This window comes from Balaenoptera musculus, chromosome 11 (genome assembly GCF_009873245.2).
Source record: "Balaenoptera musculus isolate JJ_BM4_2016_0621 chromosome 11, mBalMus1.pri.v3, whole genome shotgun sequence".
NCBI classification, from domain to species: Eukaryota; Metazoa; Chordata; class Mammalia; order Artiodactyla; family Balaenopteridae; genus Balaenoptera; species Balaenoptera musculus.
In genome coordinates, this window is record NC_045795.1 from 3,638,685 (window position 1) to 3,656,738 (window position 18,054).

The 18,054-nt window shown below is 43.8% G+C and overlaps 1 protein-coding gene across 3 annotated transcripts in view; it reads left to right on the plus strand.

The window, feature by feature from the left end:
- FARS2 (phenylalanyl-tRNA synthetase 2, mitochondrial) overlaps window positions 1–18,054 on the plus strand; it is a 406,264-nt gene that overhangs the window by 1,464 nt on the left and 386,746 nt on the right. For all 3 annotated transcript variants that reach the window (XM_036868394.1, XM_036868398.1, XM_036868395.1), the window contains exon 2: window positions 15,714–15,802. The gene's annotated coding sequence lies outside the window, so the exon portion shown is untranslated. The remainder of the gene's footprint in view (window positions 1–15,713; window positions 15,803–18,054) is intronic.

Consider the following 18,054-nt stretch of genomic DNA (forward strand, 5'->3'; position numbering starts at 1 on the left):
AAAATACTTTTATTATTTTATTTGAAATAATTTGCCAGTATGTTGGATATCATTGCCTTAAAAGACTAATAAAAAATCACATTCCAAAGCTAAATCTCCATTTTTGTATTTCTTCATTGCAGCAATGACTATTTTCAAGAAAAGCTCTATTTGATGGGATTGGGCCAGAAGCTGAGGATAAACCTTACTCATATGTCCTTTAACATGCATTCTGTTTTGGGCAGAGTATTTTCTTAGATAATGACTATAAACTAGGCGTAACCCACTTACTACCATTTAGGCCTCAAAATGCAAAAATTTCTTTAATATCCGCCTATCCATAGTTATGGCCTATAGTTCATTATGTAAAATCATGCATTACCTTATATTAAAATTAGGATTGCTGTTGAGCACTGAATGATTTTTGAAGAGAAATTTCTCCAACCATAACAAGCAGTATAACAGCAATTTATTGTCTTGTGGCTTAAATATTAAAACGATGTGTAAAGAAAATCTTGTATAGGTGAGCAACTTGTGATGTTACGATTTAGAAATTATTCTACTCCAAATGTGGATCGAAGTCTTTACTATACTTAATCGTCATTTGGTTTTATCAGTCCTTCACACTAATAGAATAGGAAGCTGGAAGAGACTTTGTACATCAGCTCCCTCATTTTTAGAGATGAACAGGGAACTGAAGGCCCTTTCCTCATTCCTTCCTTCAGCACTCACTGAACGCTTCCTAAGAGCCATACATTATACAACATGGTGGCGTTACAGTGTGAACTAGATAAGCAAAGTAACTATTTTTGACAGGTGCTATGATAGGGGTGATATTACGAAGTGTTAGGGGAGTACAGAGGAGGGACATTCAACTAGGACTTTGATCTTAAGGGAAAGCATTCCGTCAGAGAAGGTATTTCCACAATGAGTAGTAAGAGCCAGAGGGCGAACCTGGAGAAAGTGTTGAGTTACAGGTTGTAGAGTACATTCAAAGCAAGGAGGCACGAGGGCGCAGGATCCATTCAGGGAACTCTGTGTGGTGGGGAGAGGGACCATCGATGAGCAGATGTGATTAGCCCGGTACCTGCTTTATTTTTATTATTTTTAAAAATGTTATTTATTTATTTTAAAAATATTTACTTATTTATTTATTTTGGCTGTGCCGGGTCTTAGTTGTGACATGCGGGATCCTTAGTTGTGGCATGTGAACTCTTAGTTGCAGCATGCATGCGGGATCTAGTTCCCCGACCAGGGATCGAACCCAGGCCCCCTGCATTGGGATCGCAGAGTCTTACCCACTGGACCACCAGGGAAGTCCCTACCTGGCTTATTTTAATGATGTTTTCTCTGTTCTGGGGATAAGTCATTTTTTCTTTGATGCATTGGCTAGTTCATATAAGTGAAGTAGAATTTATCATCTGAGCTATTGAAATACAGATTAGGTTTTCAGGTGTTGGTAGACTTTTATTTCAAACCCTATTTTTGGAATCCTCTATTTTAGCAGTGCTGAAATCCTATTTCTTTACCTCTGCATTCAACAAGTAGTTGACCAGCTGGTAGTTCAAGTCCCAATTCTTGTGGTTACCTGAGGGCCATACATCAAATACCGATCCTGTTTTCCAAGAGTTAGTAGTTTATTATGTTGAGATATGTTCCCTCTATACGCACTTTGGGGGGTATTGTGAATGGATGTTGAATTTTATCAAATGCTTTTCCTGCCTCTATTGAGATGATCATGTGGTTTTTGTCTTTTCTTCTGTTGATGTGGTGTAACACATTGATTTGCGCATGTTGAACCATCCATGTGACCTTGGGATGAATCCACCTTGGTTGTGGTGTATGATCCTTTTTTGTGTATTGTTGGATTTGGTTTGCTAGTATTTTGTTGAGGAGTTTTGCATCTATATTCATCAGAGATATTGGCCTGTAATTTTCTTTTGGTAGCGTCTTTGTCTAGTTTTGGTTTCGGGGTGATGGGGGCTTCATAGAATGACTTTGGGAGTGTTCCCTCCTCTTCAGTCTTTTGGAAGAGTTTGAGAAGGCCAGGTATAAGTTCTTCTTTGGATGTGTGGTAGAATTCTCCAGTGAAGCCATCTGGTACTTTTCTTTGCAGGGAGTTTTTTTTAAATTACGGGTTCTATTTCACTTCTAGTGATCCGTCTGTTCAAATTGTCTATTGCTTCTTGATTCAGTTTTGGTGGGCTGTGTGTTTCTAGAAACCTGTCCATTTCTTCTAGGTTATGAGATCTCAGTGGACAGATGATAGGACAGCTCTTACCCCCATTAAGGAAAGGGAAGCTGAGAGGCTAGGTTATTTAGCCAGTTGTACAGGTAGGAATCCGAGGGGGTGGGCCTGGGCCTGGGCCTGGGCCTGTGCCTGTGCCTGGGGTGTGCTCTGTCCAGCTGTGGTACTGGCTGTGATGCCGCACTGCTTCACAGAAGGTCTGCAGAGCCAGCTTCAGGAGTTTGAAGTTTCTTAAGTTTTCTTGGATAACATGGGTAAATTTTAGTCATATTTGAATTTTAATTTAGTTAGATTCTCACTTATTTCCAAAGCTAACTTCTTTATGTAGGAAGTATTACAAATATTCAGAGAGTCTCAAATGTTGATTTTTATAGTAGCTTTCTAGTCTTTTAAGATAAATTTACATTTTTTTCTATTAACATCTCTTGGAAAAGACTTAGTGCCTGTTTTAGGTTGTCTACTCGTGTGTGTGAGAGATTCACATTTTTGTAGAAGCTCTTTTCAAATATACTTAAAATCTTTTCCTTGAGAATTTTAGAAAGTAACCAGATATTGGAGCTCCATTCATTGGAGACTAAGTATTGCCTTACTTGTGGGAAACAGCAGTAAAATTGACAATTGATTTTGTGTAAAGTGTATCAAATGTCACTTATAGGAATTTTTTTTTTAAACAAATTAATTCTTTGCCTTCTGTCTGCCTGTCTGTAAGCTCAAGCTCCTCTCTCTCAAAAGCTGCCTTCCCCTCCTACCTGTGTCTAGGAGAGAGACTGGGCTGAGAGGTCAGATCTGTTTTCAACTGAACTTGTGTCCCTTTAGTTGTTCCCAGGTCACAGTAGCTGCTAGATGGATAACTGGTTTCATTAGCCCACTGGTCCTCTACCCTGGCCTCACAGCACACACCCGAGAACCTTTCACAAATACCAGTGTTCTAGTTCCACTCACATCAAGGCAGTCGTAAGCTCTGGGTTGGGGGCCCAGCAGTAATGTCTTTAAAAAGTGTCAGGGGTTTCAGGGCGCCATCAGGATGGAGAACCACTGCCATCGGCCCAAGTCAGACGGCTGACTGGAGTACAGAAGGTCCAGCCATGTTTCTGCCCCCGTGCACGTGACCCATTGCCAGTTCTTCCCAGCACTGCCCTCATTTAGCAGGACGATGTGAGTACCTTCAGGAAGAACACCTCCCATCCCCACATCCCGGTGCTCCAGGAACAGCTCAGATGAACATGGGCCAGGTGTGTACAAAGTTCTCCTTGTCGGCCCCTTTTACAGGAGGGAGAACCTCGTCTTAAGGGAAAATAAATCCTGTACTTGAACGTTTCCTCCCTTAAGCAGTTTTTAGCATTGATTCTGTCCCTGATCTTGAAATACGAGACAGCTGACCCTCCACCAAGACATTTCCCTGCCCCATCCAGCCCATCTTCTTGTGACATATGTGCCTTATTCTTTCAAACCCTAACAGTAAATCTAGAAATCAAAATCTGATTTTGCATATACAAAGGCCTGAATATATATCTTATCAGAACTGGCCTTAGCAAAACATTCTGTGGAAGATGTGAAGATAATTTCAGGAGTCCTTTGAAAAGAGCCAGTATTTCTTCTTATTTTTTGCAAAATAGTATTTTTATCAAATAACATTTTGAATGATGATTTTGAATGAAAAATAACATTTTGTAATTCATTAAGGATGAGATTTTCATATGAAGAAGTGCTTGTAATAAAAGTGATTTTGGGGACTTCCCTGGTGGCCCGGTGGTTAAGAATCCACCTTCCGGGCTTCCCTGGTGGCGCAGTGGTTGAGAATCTGCCCGCCAGTGCAGAAGACACGGGTTCAGGCCCTGGTCTGGGAGGATCCCACATGCTGCGGAGCGACTGGGCCCGAGCCACAAGTACTGAGCCTGCGCGTCTGGAGCCTGTGCTCTGCAGCAGGAGAGGCCGCGATGGTGAGAGGCCCGCGCACCGCGATGAAGACTGGCCCCCACTTGCTGCAACTGGAGAAAGCCCTTGCACAGAAAACAAAGACCCAACACAGCTAAAATTAAAAAAAAAAAAAAAAAAAAAAGAATCCACCTTCCAATGCAGGGGACACGGGTTAGATCCCTGGTCAGGGAACTAAGATCCCACATGCCATGGGGCAACTAAGCCCTTGCGCTGTAGAACCCGTGTGCTTCAACTACAGAGCCCACGCGCCGCAACAAAAGATCCCACATGCCACAACTAAGACCTGACACAACCACATAAATAAATACATTTCTTTTTTTTAAAAAAGTGATTTTGTGGAGGAAATTGAAATAATTTTAAAAATGATTATCTAAAGGTGTTTATAGCTTCCCTCAGGGTTATGTACTAGTTGAAGTTCAGACGACACAAATCGTCTTTTGGAGCATAAAGCAAAACCAAAAAATATATGGGTAGGCTGCTAGATATTTCATGAAATTCAAGGCCGAGTTGAACAACACTGACAGTTTGAGAACCTGTGGCCTTAGCAGCGGTGGGAATTTGCGAACTGTCAGTCCAGAGCGGTGGCTCTTGATCCGGGGTGCATGTCAGACTCACTGCTGATGTCAGGACTCCTCCCACAGCTGTCAAGTAAAAACCTCTGAGTAGCTTCCCAGGTCATTCTAATGTTCAGCCATGACTGAGAACCTCTGGCCCCAGTGCTGCCACCAAGATGAGTGACTGGTGAAGCCACAGTCGTGCCCATAAGGCTTTTTGGAATCTTGCAAAGCTGGCCTCCTGAAATTTTGGAGGGCAAAGACTTGTTCCTAACTCTTTTTTGTTTCCCAGCACCTCTGCTAAGTGCACGGTGAATATTTGCAAATCAGTTTCATTTCTTGTAAGGTGTTCCAGAATTTAAACTGCTCTCTAGATCAAACTGATTTTATTTCCTTAGATGAGCACAGGCCTATGTGCACAAATATTAAAACAAAGGCACGTGAAAGACCAAACAGGCTGTTCTCAGGAGGTTTAAAGCAGGGCAGGCAGGCCCAGTGTTAGGGGAATGATGGGCTGGTGGAGGGGAAAGGATTCCTGATCAAGGGGAGGAGATAGGAGATGTCCCTTTGTCCAGGCTCCCCGTGGGATTGGGAGCACCCGGAAGGCTCTCTCTGCCCATCTATTCCTGTCTATACATCAGGTAACACAGGGACAAATACGTGTCATAGTTATACCTTCAAGTAAAATTCCCTGTGCTTCTCAGATGCGGGCTCACTATACTCCTGAATCCCCCTCGGAATACCGCGGGGGAAGGAGAAGGCCAGCAGACTGTACTTTGCAATTAACACTTTTGAGGAAAAGAAAAATGGGTACCAATTCCAAATGGGAGGCTGTAGGTACTTTTTACTTGTAGTTGCAGCAAACATTTTTTTATTTACCAGAAAGATACCAGCTCAGAAGCCAAGAAGATGCAGTAAAACTTGCTAAAGTTAAGGACCACCAACTCCCAGATGCCTTAAACATCTGTTCTTAAAGTCAGATGATTTCCCAAATAACCTCTCTAGGGCGTAAAGGGCGCTGGCAACGCCAAAGCTAAAATTTGCTTTTCTGTAACGGCACACTATGAGACATCCCGTGTTTAGAAGTGAATGTGTTTAAGATTTGAAAGATACTTATGGACTTTTAGAAATTAAATATTTATACATCGTAATTTATTCATGATATGGAAGAACCGCATTTTTCCCTTGCTCAGCGTTATTTAAATATTTTTTTCAGTAAAATCCCAACATCACATTGTCAGTTTTCACCCTTCACTTTAGGGACTGTCCTTGTGCCCAGCGCACTGTGGGTCGCTCCACATAGTAAATGAGGGAAGTTGAGCAGAGTGGGTACTTGTGAGTTGGTGGCTTATATCTCTCTCCGTTTGGACTAGAAGCCTACTCTTTACAAATGTTTTCTCTAAAGTTACACTTTATCTGTAATTAAATTATAGCTTCAAATAAGCAACCCTCGATTACTGACCTTTTTCAACTATTGCAGTATGATCCTGAAATGGGTGAAGTAATGAACATAGCCCTGGAAGGTCAGAGGTCAGCCAGGCTCTGCCCCAGGTGTGTGACCTGTGACCAGATTACCTTTTCCTGTTTAACTCCTCTCTTCAGTCCAGATCGGAACTGAAATAGGCTGTGCTCTCCTTACTTCTAGGGACATTGCCAAGATTAAGAACATATTCTCATTACTTGTGCCATAACCTGAATGGCTGTGGTCCCCCCCACCCCATTCCCCCATTCCCCACCAGCTCCGATAAATAGGTTGAGATCCTAACCCCAGTGGGATGTGTTGGGTTGGCCTTTGGGAGGTGATCAGGTCGTAAGGGTGGAGCCCCCAGGATGGGATTAATGTCCTTATAAAAGGGACCGCAGAGAGCTCCCTCACCCCTCACTATGTGAGGACACAGCCTTGAGATCCAGGAAGTGTGCTCTTACCTGGCCCCAAATCTGCCGGCGCCTTGATCTTGGACTTCCCATCCTCCAGAACTGCGAAATAAATATTTGTTGCTTATAAGCCACCAGGTCTGTGGTATTTTTGTTAGAGCAGCTAACCCTAACCCTAAGACACTCTGCTTTGGTTTTCTGGAAGAAGAGAGTGTGCAGGGAGGGTGTGGTGGTGGTGTCCTGAGTGAACTAGGTCTGCCAGGTTTGTGAGTTTCAGTGGGTTTTTTCTGTTTGTTTGTTTCCTTTTTTGTGTTACATTCACATGGTACTCTAACATCCGAAGCTTATGCTTTCTGCGAAATGTAGGAAAATGAAGTGTTTTTATAAGGTTTTACCCAAAATGTTAATGGCATACTTAGTTACTGAATACGTTTGGGCAGAAATGTCTCTGCCAATGGATGCTATGGCATGTGTGGACTTGAAGTACCTTCCTTAACACTGTCTTTCATAACTGTTCCACCTCACCGGGGTTTTCTGTTGATTAGCATTGGCCTTTTCTTCATTAAGACTGAAAAATCAAAACCTGACGTGATAAGCATGGTTTCCGCATTTGACTCTTAATTAATGTGGTGCGAGAGTGCAGCCTTTTTTTTCAGTCCCAGCATTTCAGCTCTTTCCAGCAGTGGAGGTTCTGCTTTTCTGTCCCTGAAGAAAAGCGAGTGGGAGGGGCTTCCTCGGTGGCTTGGCTCCCGCTGGACCGAGGGGGAGGGATGCTGTCTTCCGCTGCCTTGGGTGCACCAGAGGGCTGTGTGCAGCGGCCCGGGCGTGCGTCCTGCAGACCTTGTGCAGCCCCTGGTGGGAGCCGGGGCTGTGAGGGGCAGGGCCGCTCTGGTTGCAAAGGTGACGGGAAGAGGAGAAGCCGGGAGAATGACGAGGTGTGTGAATGGCACAAGTGAGTTGCGGGGCAGAGGCTTCAAAGGCCTGAGTGGGTGTGTTCGGTCTCCCCCGTGCGCCGTGTGCGGGGCAGTGACGGGGCGGCGGTGCCCGCTGCGTGGCCCGTAGCTGCATTGCCAGGGAGAGGTCATCCAGCCAGTGAGCCGTCTGCCCAGCGGCTGGGTCGTGCTGCCCGGAGTCGGCGTGAGCGGTGTGCCCCGGCAGGAATACTGCCAGCCACCCTGAGATGGAAACTGCTGGACCTGTGATGGGAACTTCTCAGTGGCCGCGTTAGCACAGCCGGTTGACGTCCACAGTCACTCAGAAAGCTCGCCTAAGCCCCCGTTTCCTCTGCTAAGAAGTAACAGAATTAATTGCTCTTCTCTGCCTGCCTACTCAGAAGTCAGTCCTTCAAGAAATGAAATGACAGAAAGGCAGGTGATTTAGAGGGAGAAGGGGAACGGCTGGGGATGATATATGGACTGTTGTCTGACTTCGCCATGGGAATAGATTTGGGTGTCAGTTAAATGCTTTGCTTGGTGTTTCAAGTTTAATGAGACAGCTGCAAAATGCATGAAAATCAGTTTCCGGAACATGCTAAGCCCTCCCCACCTGAGCACATGGGTGCTTTCATCCCTCTGTTTGGAAACTTTGTCTCTTTGAATGGCTTATCCTTCTAATGTTGACTTAAACGTTACTTTCTCAGACAGCCCTTGCCTGGTTGCTCATCTTTATCTAAAAATCAGGGCTCCATTCGTATCTTGGAGGTTTCTCTTTATCTCCTACTTAAATTCTTAGTTTCACTCACTGCCATGCTCGACAGCTAGCCCTGTGCCTGTCACATAGTAGGAGCTCAGCAAACATTTGTTGAAGGAACGAACAGAAATGCTGTGATGGCTTCAGGAAAAGGCACTGAGTAGCCTAGAGCAGCTCTGTCCCGTAGACTTCCGGGGATGACTGAAGTGTTTCTACCTGTTGTGTCCAGCGTGGCCGCCACCGCCCACATGTGGCTCTGGAGCACTGGAAATGTGGCCAGTGCAACTGAGGAACTGAGGTTTTAACTTTATTTAATTAATTTAAATTTAAATAGCCACATGTGATTAGCTGCTACTGTATTAGACACCACAGATCCAGAGGACGTGATTTTATTAGCTTCTGGCATTGAAAAATATTACCACTGAATACTAACCCATTAAACATAGGTAATTTCTGCAGCTGAAAAGGCCTTCTAAAAGCAGTGACCTGCGTTCAGCTCATTTTATGATGCATAATAGGTGTGTTTTATGGTCTACTTGAGAAGCAGAAGCTCTTGTGTCCTCAGTGACCTTCTGTGATTTCGGATTATCATTGCATTTTCCTTCCATTCTTTATTTTTTAATTTTCATTATTTTAATTGCATTGTATCAATAGGCTAGAGCTCTCCTGGGCTTGAGTTTGTGGGAGGACCCATCCAGGAACAAGGGCCTGGAGTTCTTTGAGTTCCAGCCTTCTTTCTGCCTTCTGTGGCTAACCTCAGTCAACTGGTACTTACGCAGCCGTTGCCTTCTGACTGCATGGCATGGACCTCACCTTGAAGGCCAAAAGCTTTTCAAGTGAAGAGTAGGATTAACAAGAAGAAGAAGAAGAATTAGCAGATTAAACTTTAATAATGTATTAGTACTTTCCAAGTGAAGGTAGGATTAAAAAATGAATTATCAAGATAAACTTTAATAATTACTACATTAGAGCCATCAGATTTAAACTACTGATGTTTTGTCTATATTGTCTTAGGTCTTTTTTTTTTTTTTAATTAATTAATTAATTTTATTTTTTTGGCTGTGTTGGGTCTTCGTTTCTGTGCGAGGGCTTTCTCTAGTTGGGGCGAGCGGGGGCCACTCTTCATCGCGCTGCGCGGGCCTCTCACTATCGCGGCCTCTCTTGTTGCGGAGCACAGGCTCCAGACGCGCAGGCTCAGTAGCTGTGGCTCACGGGCCTAGTTGCTCCGCGGCATGTGGGATCTTCCCGGACCGGGGCACAAACCCGTGTCCCCTGCATTGGCAGGCGGATTCCCAACCACTGCGCCACCAGGGAAGCCCCATGTCTTAGGTCTTGAAATGAGAAATAAAAAGAACTGGTAGTCGTATCTTTTACTGTATTAAAAATAAAATGTTTAAAATTCATGTTTCATGGTGGATTTTAAAAAGTTGCGTTAAATATATATATATATAAATATAAATATATATATATATATATATATATATATATATATATATATATATATATATATATATATATAAGATTTACCATTTTAACCATTTTAAAGTGTGCAGTTCCATGGCATTAATGCATTACATTGTTGTGCATCCATCACCACCATCCATTCTCTGGAACTTTTTCATCTTCCCAAATTGTCCCCGTTGAACCCTAAGTCCCCACTCTCCCCTCCCTCTGGCCTCTGGGAACCACTGTTCTACTTTCTGTCTCTATGAATTTGATGATGAATTTTAAAATTCTTTTCCATACTTATTGTCCAAACTAATATGGACTATTGATACCTATGTGTCTATAAGAATCACCTCTTTTAAAATGACCTTGACCTAACTAATGCATAACTGCCTTACATTGGGAAATGGTAGACACTTCTTGATAAGGACCCGAAATCATCCAATTTAGTTCCTGCTCCCAGCCATCACTAACCTTACATGCTTACCCTGAGAAAGATCATTTGTCTCATTTAAAAAAACAGTAACTCTAGAAAATGACTTTTAAATGACAGGTAAGGTGGACTTTCTTGCATATGTGTTATGTGCTTGGGATTCCAAACTTTTTACCAGTGTCCATTGAGAAAGGCAAAAAGAATCAGAAACAGTTACTTAGCATTTTTAGTACCTCCCACCTTAGTATAATATCACTGTGACCACTGGGCACATCTAAACTTACAGATTCAGGATGGCTTTTTAGTCCTTTAATGAGCAGTTGGAATCCGGGGAATCTGAAGGGAAGCGTTACCCTCACCAGATGACTTGCTGTTTATTTATTGCTGTGGGTACATCACTGTTCTCAGAAGCCCGAGGAACGAAGCAGAGGGGCAGCTGCGAGGGGGAGACTTACCGCTGGTGTGGGTGCTTAGAAGGAAGCAGGTGGGCGTGTCAGGGCCACCCTGAGAGAGACGTGCAGTTCTGTAGTCATGTCCTGGATGGACGTCAGGGGCAGTGTCCTGAGGTCAAGGCCTTCACGGTGGGTGCTGGGGGCCACAACCCATCTCAGCTGGTGCGCGTGGAACATTCCTGAGGGAGGAGGCCGCCGGGCGCTGGGGCTCAGGGTGGGAGGAAGCAGCTGTAGGTCTAGTCCCTGGCAGCAGTTCTGTTCAGCCCAAGTGTGGGGTGTGGTCCCTGGGAATTGGGGTCTGCGGGGGCACTTGGATAGGCGAAGCGGAATTCGGGCCTTCGGAGGCTTAATAAACGTGTGCTTCAGAAGGCAAATCCGGCCTGGTACGTAAGGTGAATCAGAGGAGGTAATTATTTGAGGTGGAAGGTGTTAAAGGCTGTTTAATTATCCTGGAGGAAGGTACTGAGGGTCTCTAAATTATGTCACCTGTGGTGAGAGTGGAAAGGAGGGCTGAAGTGGCGGCGATGTTGTAAAGACAGAATTCACATCCTACCAATTGGCTGGATGGAGGGAGCGAAGGAAAGGGGAGTCAAGAGTGATCTCAAGTCACTGGGTTGTAATGCTCATCGTATAAAATCAAAAGGTACAAAAGCATGTAATGAATAGTAGCCTCTCTCCTGTCTCTGTCTCTCAGCTCCTACCCTGTCTGCACTTCCTTGTATACGTGTGTATATGCATAAACTACATTTATATTCCTGTTGAAAAATGGTAGCTACCATGCACGGCCAATCAACACCTCTTTTTTATCATTTAACAATATATCTTGGAGATATCCTATGTCAATACGTGTAGTGCTGCCTTATTTTTTTTTTTTTTATTTTTATTTATTTATTTATTTATGGCTGTGTTGGGTCTTCGTTTCTGTGCGAGGGCTTTCTCTAGTTCCGGAGAGCGGGGGCCACTCTTCATCGCGGTGCGCGGGCCTCTCACTATCGCGGCCTCTCTTGTTGCGGAGCACAGGCTCCAGACGCGCAGGCTCAGTAATTGTGGCTCACGGGCCTAGTTGCTCCGCGGCATGTGGGATCTTCCCAGACCAGGGCTCGAACCCATGTCCCCTGCATTGGCAGGCAGATTCTCAACCACTGCGCCACCAGGGAAGCCCAAGCCTTATTCTTAATTTACTTAGCTAGTCCCCGATTAATGGAAATGTATTTCCTGTCTTTGGCTCTTTCAAATTGTTTAGTGAATATCCTTGTTCATGCATCAATATCCTTGTTCACACATACAAGAAGTATATCTATAAATTTAATTTACTACAGGTGGGATTGCTGAATTAAATATGTGCATTTTAAATGTTGATAGATATTGTCAAACTGTCTTCCATAGAAGTTTTACCAGCAATGCCTGTTTCTTAGACCCTCATAATACTGTGATATCAAAGAACATGATCTTCCCCAATCTGTAGATTTTTTAAAAATCGAATTGTCATTTTAATTTGCATTTCTTTGAGATTGAACATCTTTTCATACCTTCCAGAGGCATTTCTAATTCCTTTTGGGGGAACCTTCTGTCACTCGCTGATTCCTATTTCTCTATTCAGAAGATGGACTTTCATGGAATGCCTATAGTGGTTTCTCAAATCATGATTCTGGAGTTTTGATGGATATATTGGCATCATATTAAGGCAATAGTCATCTATTTCTATCTTATTAAGAGTTTGTCTTAATGAAGAGTGAATGTTATGTTTTGTCAAGTGCCTTCAGAGCATCTGGGGGCTGATCATTTGCTTTTTCTCCTTTGATCATGGGGTCAGTTAGAGGACTGGATCTCCTGCCTTGATTTATCCTTGTGCTGTGCATGGTGACCACCCCCCACCCCCCACCCCCGTGGCCTTGGTATAGTGTTCCCTTAGTGGTTTCTGTTTGTCTACATTTTATTTGGGATTCTTGCAGATAGTTATAAGTATGTATCTTATTCATCACTGAAACAGCTTCTCAAAGATGGAGAACTTTTCTAGTGATTAAGTTACCCGTCCCCTCATTTACGGTCTTTAATCCTCTTCAGTTTAGCTGTGGCGTTTCACACCCCACCCAGTGTTTTCAGTCACCTTGAAATGCGGTTCTTCCTTAGCTTCGGTGGTGCTCAGAGCTGAGCTCTCTGCTCGCGGATGGAGTCTTTCTGCAGAGGGCCTCCCTCCTTGACCTGCTTCATCCCCGTGTGACATCATCACCGAGGTGGACATCACTGAATGTGTCCATCTGCGTATCCCGCCAGCCCCTCAAACAGTGTGTCTAAAATAATCGCCTTCTTCTCCCCACCCCGAGTCAGCTTCTCCACTTGACGTGACTGCTTCTGTCTCTTATTACACCTGAAGTTTTCTTAATGATCCTGGCGGCATCACGTATTGAGTACCTGCTGTGTGCCAGCCCTGAGAAGCCAGGTAGCCAGGAGGGAGGCTGGAGACAAGGAGGGCAGGCAGCAAATGCGGACGCCTTTTCAAGCCAGAACGACGTGCGCCAGCGCGGTTAGGATTGAATGTGTGCCAGGAGGGGAGGGCGGGGAGTTGGAAGGATTATTACTTGGTCATTTTATCTCTGCAGTAAGAAAAGTTATTTAAAAGCAAAAGTGAGACGTGTGATTTTTGTAATGAGGAGACCAGATTCACTGCATAGAGACTTGGATGATTTATAAGTCTTTAAACCCCAGTAGAGGAAAAGTTATGACTTAATAATATCTTAGACATTCACTTTTATTTAAAGAATCTTGGTAGAAGACGAATTAGAAACTGCAGGTACTGTTTTTTCTTCTACCAGAGGGTTTGGTCAAATTATATTCCTGTCATTGGCGTTTTGGAGCTTGAGGACAACAGAACTGTTACAACATGAATTTTTAGAGCCAATTTTGGCCACAGCGAAGTGACTGTGAAGGCTGGAGGTCAAGAGTATGATTGATTGGGTGATTAGAATTCCTTTTAAAACAAATTAGATGTGGCAGGTTTGCCACTGGCAGAAAGTCCTGCAAGGAAATGAATCTCATCAGCAGATAAAATTTCTTGGATCATCAAAAAAGGGTTTAATGTTTAAAATATAAATAAACACACATACACACGACCTGCATAGGAATCCCTGTTTGTGCTATTTTTACCATGTAGTTAGTTAGTGTCTAGCCTGGTTTTTCTGTTAAATAATATACAGGCACTAGATTGGGTATGTTTTTAATTTTTAATTTAGTGGCTGGTACCCTAAATGTTAAATATATTGATCAGTTCAATTTATCCACTTTCTGTATTTGTCTTTATATTTGGGGTCTTCTAGGTGATTGGATTTGTGATCAGGCATTTGTGTTTGGGATTCCTGGCTTCGAAGCAGGCCGAGGGGCCAGGAGGGAAGCAAGGACCAGTGTTTGGGAAGGGAAGGGAGGAGTGAGGGACAAGCAAGGACATTCTTTAGTGGAGAAGGATATGTGTGTGTGAGAGGGGTGGCGGTGGTTGGTATCTGTTGTCTTGGAGAGAAGGGTGAGGTGATGGTCCACGGAGAACTAAGATTTCTCAGGAACTTCATGCACATCAGACACCAAGCTCTGCATTTTCGTGTATATTACATCCTCACAATAACCTTGGCATAGTAGGTATTGAAATTATTTGTAGTTTCAAAGAAAAAAAGGAAAGCAGGTGAGAAGATATCCAAAAAGAACTTCTAAAAGTAAAATAGTGATGATGGTGATGGTGATGATGATGATGATTGTTAGAAAAGAACATTGCTTCAGTGTAGCTGCCCTGGTGTTTTTATTCTAGTTTTTTGGTGGGGAGAATGTCGAGTCGTAGGTAGGGTCAGAGAGGTTGAAGTTGGCTGTTAAGCTGGGTACATGAGGGCTAGTCGGGTCTCTACTTTTGTATATGCTTGGAAATTTTCATAATAAAAGGACTTTTAAATGACGAAGCAAAGAAGTAAAATAGTCTTGATTGTGATAAAAGGTGAAAGAATATTTATGAATAGGAGGGGAACTTTTTTCCTTTCTTCCCCACTGTCAGACCTATATGATAGCATTAGCCTATGAACCTATCTTTAAGGCAAAATTATTAACAAACCATTTAGGAAATAGACGATAAAATCAGTTTTTTGTTTGTTTTTTTTTAATTGCGGTCTTCTCAGCTCTATGTGTGAACACTCTGCAGGAACCAGGTGGTCTCTTCATCTTTATCTGATTGCAGTGGAAGTTTTGTCCCAATATTAGAGCATTTATACTGGAAGGAAGCCCAGGGCTGGAACTGTCTCATTGCAGAAGGTTTACAGCTCCAGGAGGGGGATCAGAATCTAGTCAGTGAGCATCTGTTTCTGCAGAACATGGTAGTGGGGCCTGGAGGGAGCTCCAAAGGTAGGACAATAAGAGCGTAGCTGTAGCTAGTGTTTATGGAGGGCTTCCCTGCCAGGTACTCTGTAAACACTTCTCATATATCCAGCCCTTACAGCAACTCTAGGAGGTAGGGCCTAGGCTTTCTTATTTACTTTTATTCTTTTATTGTGGTAAAATATACAAAACATAAAAATTACTATCTGAACCATTTTTAAGTGTACAGTTCATTGGCATTAAGTACTTTCACATTGTTGGGTAAACCATCACCTGCCTCCATCTCAGAACTTTTTCATTTTCCCAAACTGAAACTCTGTACCCATTAAACACTAATTCCTCATTCCCCCTCCCTGCAGCCCCTGGTAACCATCATTCTTTCGGTTTCTATGAGTTTGACTGCTCTAAGTACCTCATATACATGAAATCATAGAATATTTTGTCTTTATATAACTGGCTTATTTCACTTGGTGGCATAGTTATCTTCAAGGTTCATCCGTGTTGAAGCATGTGTCAGAATTTCCTTCCTTTTTAAGGCTGAATAATATTTCATTGTATATATGTACTACATTTTATCCATTGTTCTGTTGATGGGCACTTGGGCTGCTTCCACCTTTTGGCTATTGTGAATATGCTGCTGTGAACATGGGTGTGCAGATATCTGTTCCAGTGTCTACTCACAGCTCTTTGGGGCAGAGTCGCAGAAGTGGAATTGCTGGATCTTATGGTAATTCTATGTTTCATATTTTTAGGAACTGCCAGACTGTTTTCTACAGCAGCTGCACCATTTTGCATTCCCATCGGCTGTGCACCAGGTTCCAGTTTCCGCCGATTGGAGGAGGTAGGTCCTGTTCTTGTTTCAGTGTCACAGAGGAGGGAGAGAGGGGCGGGGAGGTTAAATGCACTCACACAGCTCACGTGCAGACCGGAATTCGAGCCCAACAGTCCGACTCCAGAGCCTCTGATGCAAAGGTAAGAGGGGGCACAGAGGCTCGGAGACATGGTCCAGGGCACTGCGTGTGGCTTCAAGCCCGGGCCACCTGCCTTCACAGCTCATGTTGGAAAGCATCTTAGATTTAGGGGTTGGTTTTTCTTTTTTCTTTTTTTTTTTTTTTTTTTTTTGGACAAAAGTGCTCTTTAAAAAAATCCACCTTCTGTAGAAAGATATTATATGTTGAATATCTCTGTATGTCTTTCCCCTGCCTTTCTACATTTACGCTTTAAAATGTTCTGTTATTTAAAATATCTTTCAAGATGTATGCAATATGTTTGATTTTCTTTTTATTTGAATTCTTGGGTCAAATTTTGCTTTTAAATGCTTTGAATAAATACGAATTGATTCTGCTGGAGTTTTGTATATATCTCTGCTCTACGTACCTCTGCCAGAAGTTTGCTTTCAAATAAAACCAAACAAAACTATCTAAGCCGAATTTAAATGGGGGGAAACTTGGAGAGTATCAATGGTAAACACTGAGGACTTTTTAAAAAAATTCAGATAAAGTGAATTTTCCATCTTTATCAATAGAGGAGCAACAGCAAGGAAATGTACCCATTTCTTTAATCCTTGTGTGTATTTTGCTAAGAGGGTTTGCATTCTCCCTCACGGAGTGGTCATGAGGGGCTTTGCGGCATCCTGAAAAGAGCGTGCTCCCCGGGGGACACTGGCTCAGCTGGGCCTGTGTGTCAGCTCATGTCCCAGCCAGTCTCCAGAGCCCCTTACATTGCTGCCAGGGAGGTGCACCCTGCAGATACAGACCGAGGGTCTCCTGGACCCTGCTCATCCGGGCAGGCCCTCTGGATGGGCGACCTTGTCTGTGCTGCATTTTAAGGGGAGGGCTGTGTGTGCATGGCCCTGAGCCCCTCCTAGGGTTGAGGGTGAGTGGCTTGTACCATCCACCATCATAGCTGGGTGTGAGATTTAGACAAAGGTCCCAGCGTATCAAGGGCCCACAGTCATGCTCAGATGGACTCTGCCCTGGACGGTGTCTTTGGAATAATCCCTAATTCGGTGGTTCCCAACTTTGGCCGTGCACTGCAGGCCACCTCCAGAGATTCCCATGTCACTGGCCTGGTGTGCGCCTTGGCCATTGGGATTTTTAAAAGCTTCACAGATGATTCTAAATGTATGGTCAAGGTATGGGATCGTTGGTCTAATTCCTCTTGAGTACTTTGCTCTTTGGGCTGTAATTAAGATTTTTCTCATCACAAAAGATACAGAAATGCCTTTTCTCAGGGTGTCCTTATTAGCAGGGATTGCTGGAAAATAGTCCTCACACACACAGGGACTGTCTTCTGTTTTGTTTATTTGTGTTGGAAGGTGATTTTCACGTCCTTATGGAGCATGTCTCTCTATTCATGCGGCTTAGCGCTGGTGTCTGGAGGGGCCGGTCTCGCTTACTCTGCGGGGACTCGAGTTCAGGAACTTGGAGGAAGGACAGGGGTCCGCTCGCCTACATTCACTGCCGGCTCCCGGTCACTGTGCGTTCTGAGGGCAGTTTCATTCTATAAACTGCAGACCGTGATGGGTTCGAGCTGACGCTTCTGTAGTTCCTGAAGTCTTCTCACCCAGAGCCTCACCACCCCTGTGCGTTGTAACACTCAACAGGACATTACTTTGGGAAACGTGGCTGTGTGTTTGCCTGCACCACATAGGCCCTCCGAGGGTCCCTCGGTTTAGAGGGGTGCTTCGCCTTAGCTCCTCCCGGGCCCTCGGAGTTTCTTTAAAAAGTCAGTGACAGGGCTGGCATCCTCCTCCCTGTGTGACTGTGGCTTTAAGATTATTTGGTTGAAAGTTCGTGGAAGTTTAGAGATGAGGTTTGGGGAAACAAGTGTTCTCCCTGCTTTGATTTCATTTTAAAAATGAATGTTTAGATGTAAAATTTTGTAACTTTGTCGTTGTTTTGTATTCTGTTTTTCTGTGAGAGCTCCATCAGTAGTTGAAGCAGAAAGGGTGTATATGATCCCTGGAATTGCTTAGAGACCTCACCTAAGGGCAGAAAATGGTTGGCTTACTCCAGTAGCTGAGGACAAGGACTGCCTTACCCACCCCAAACCCTTTTCACATACAGGCAGAGCAGAGAAACGTATCCCTGT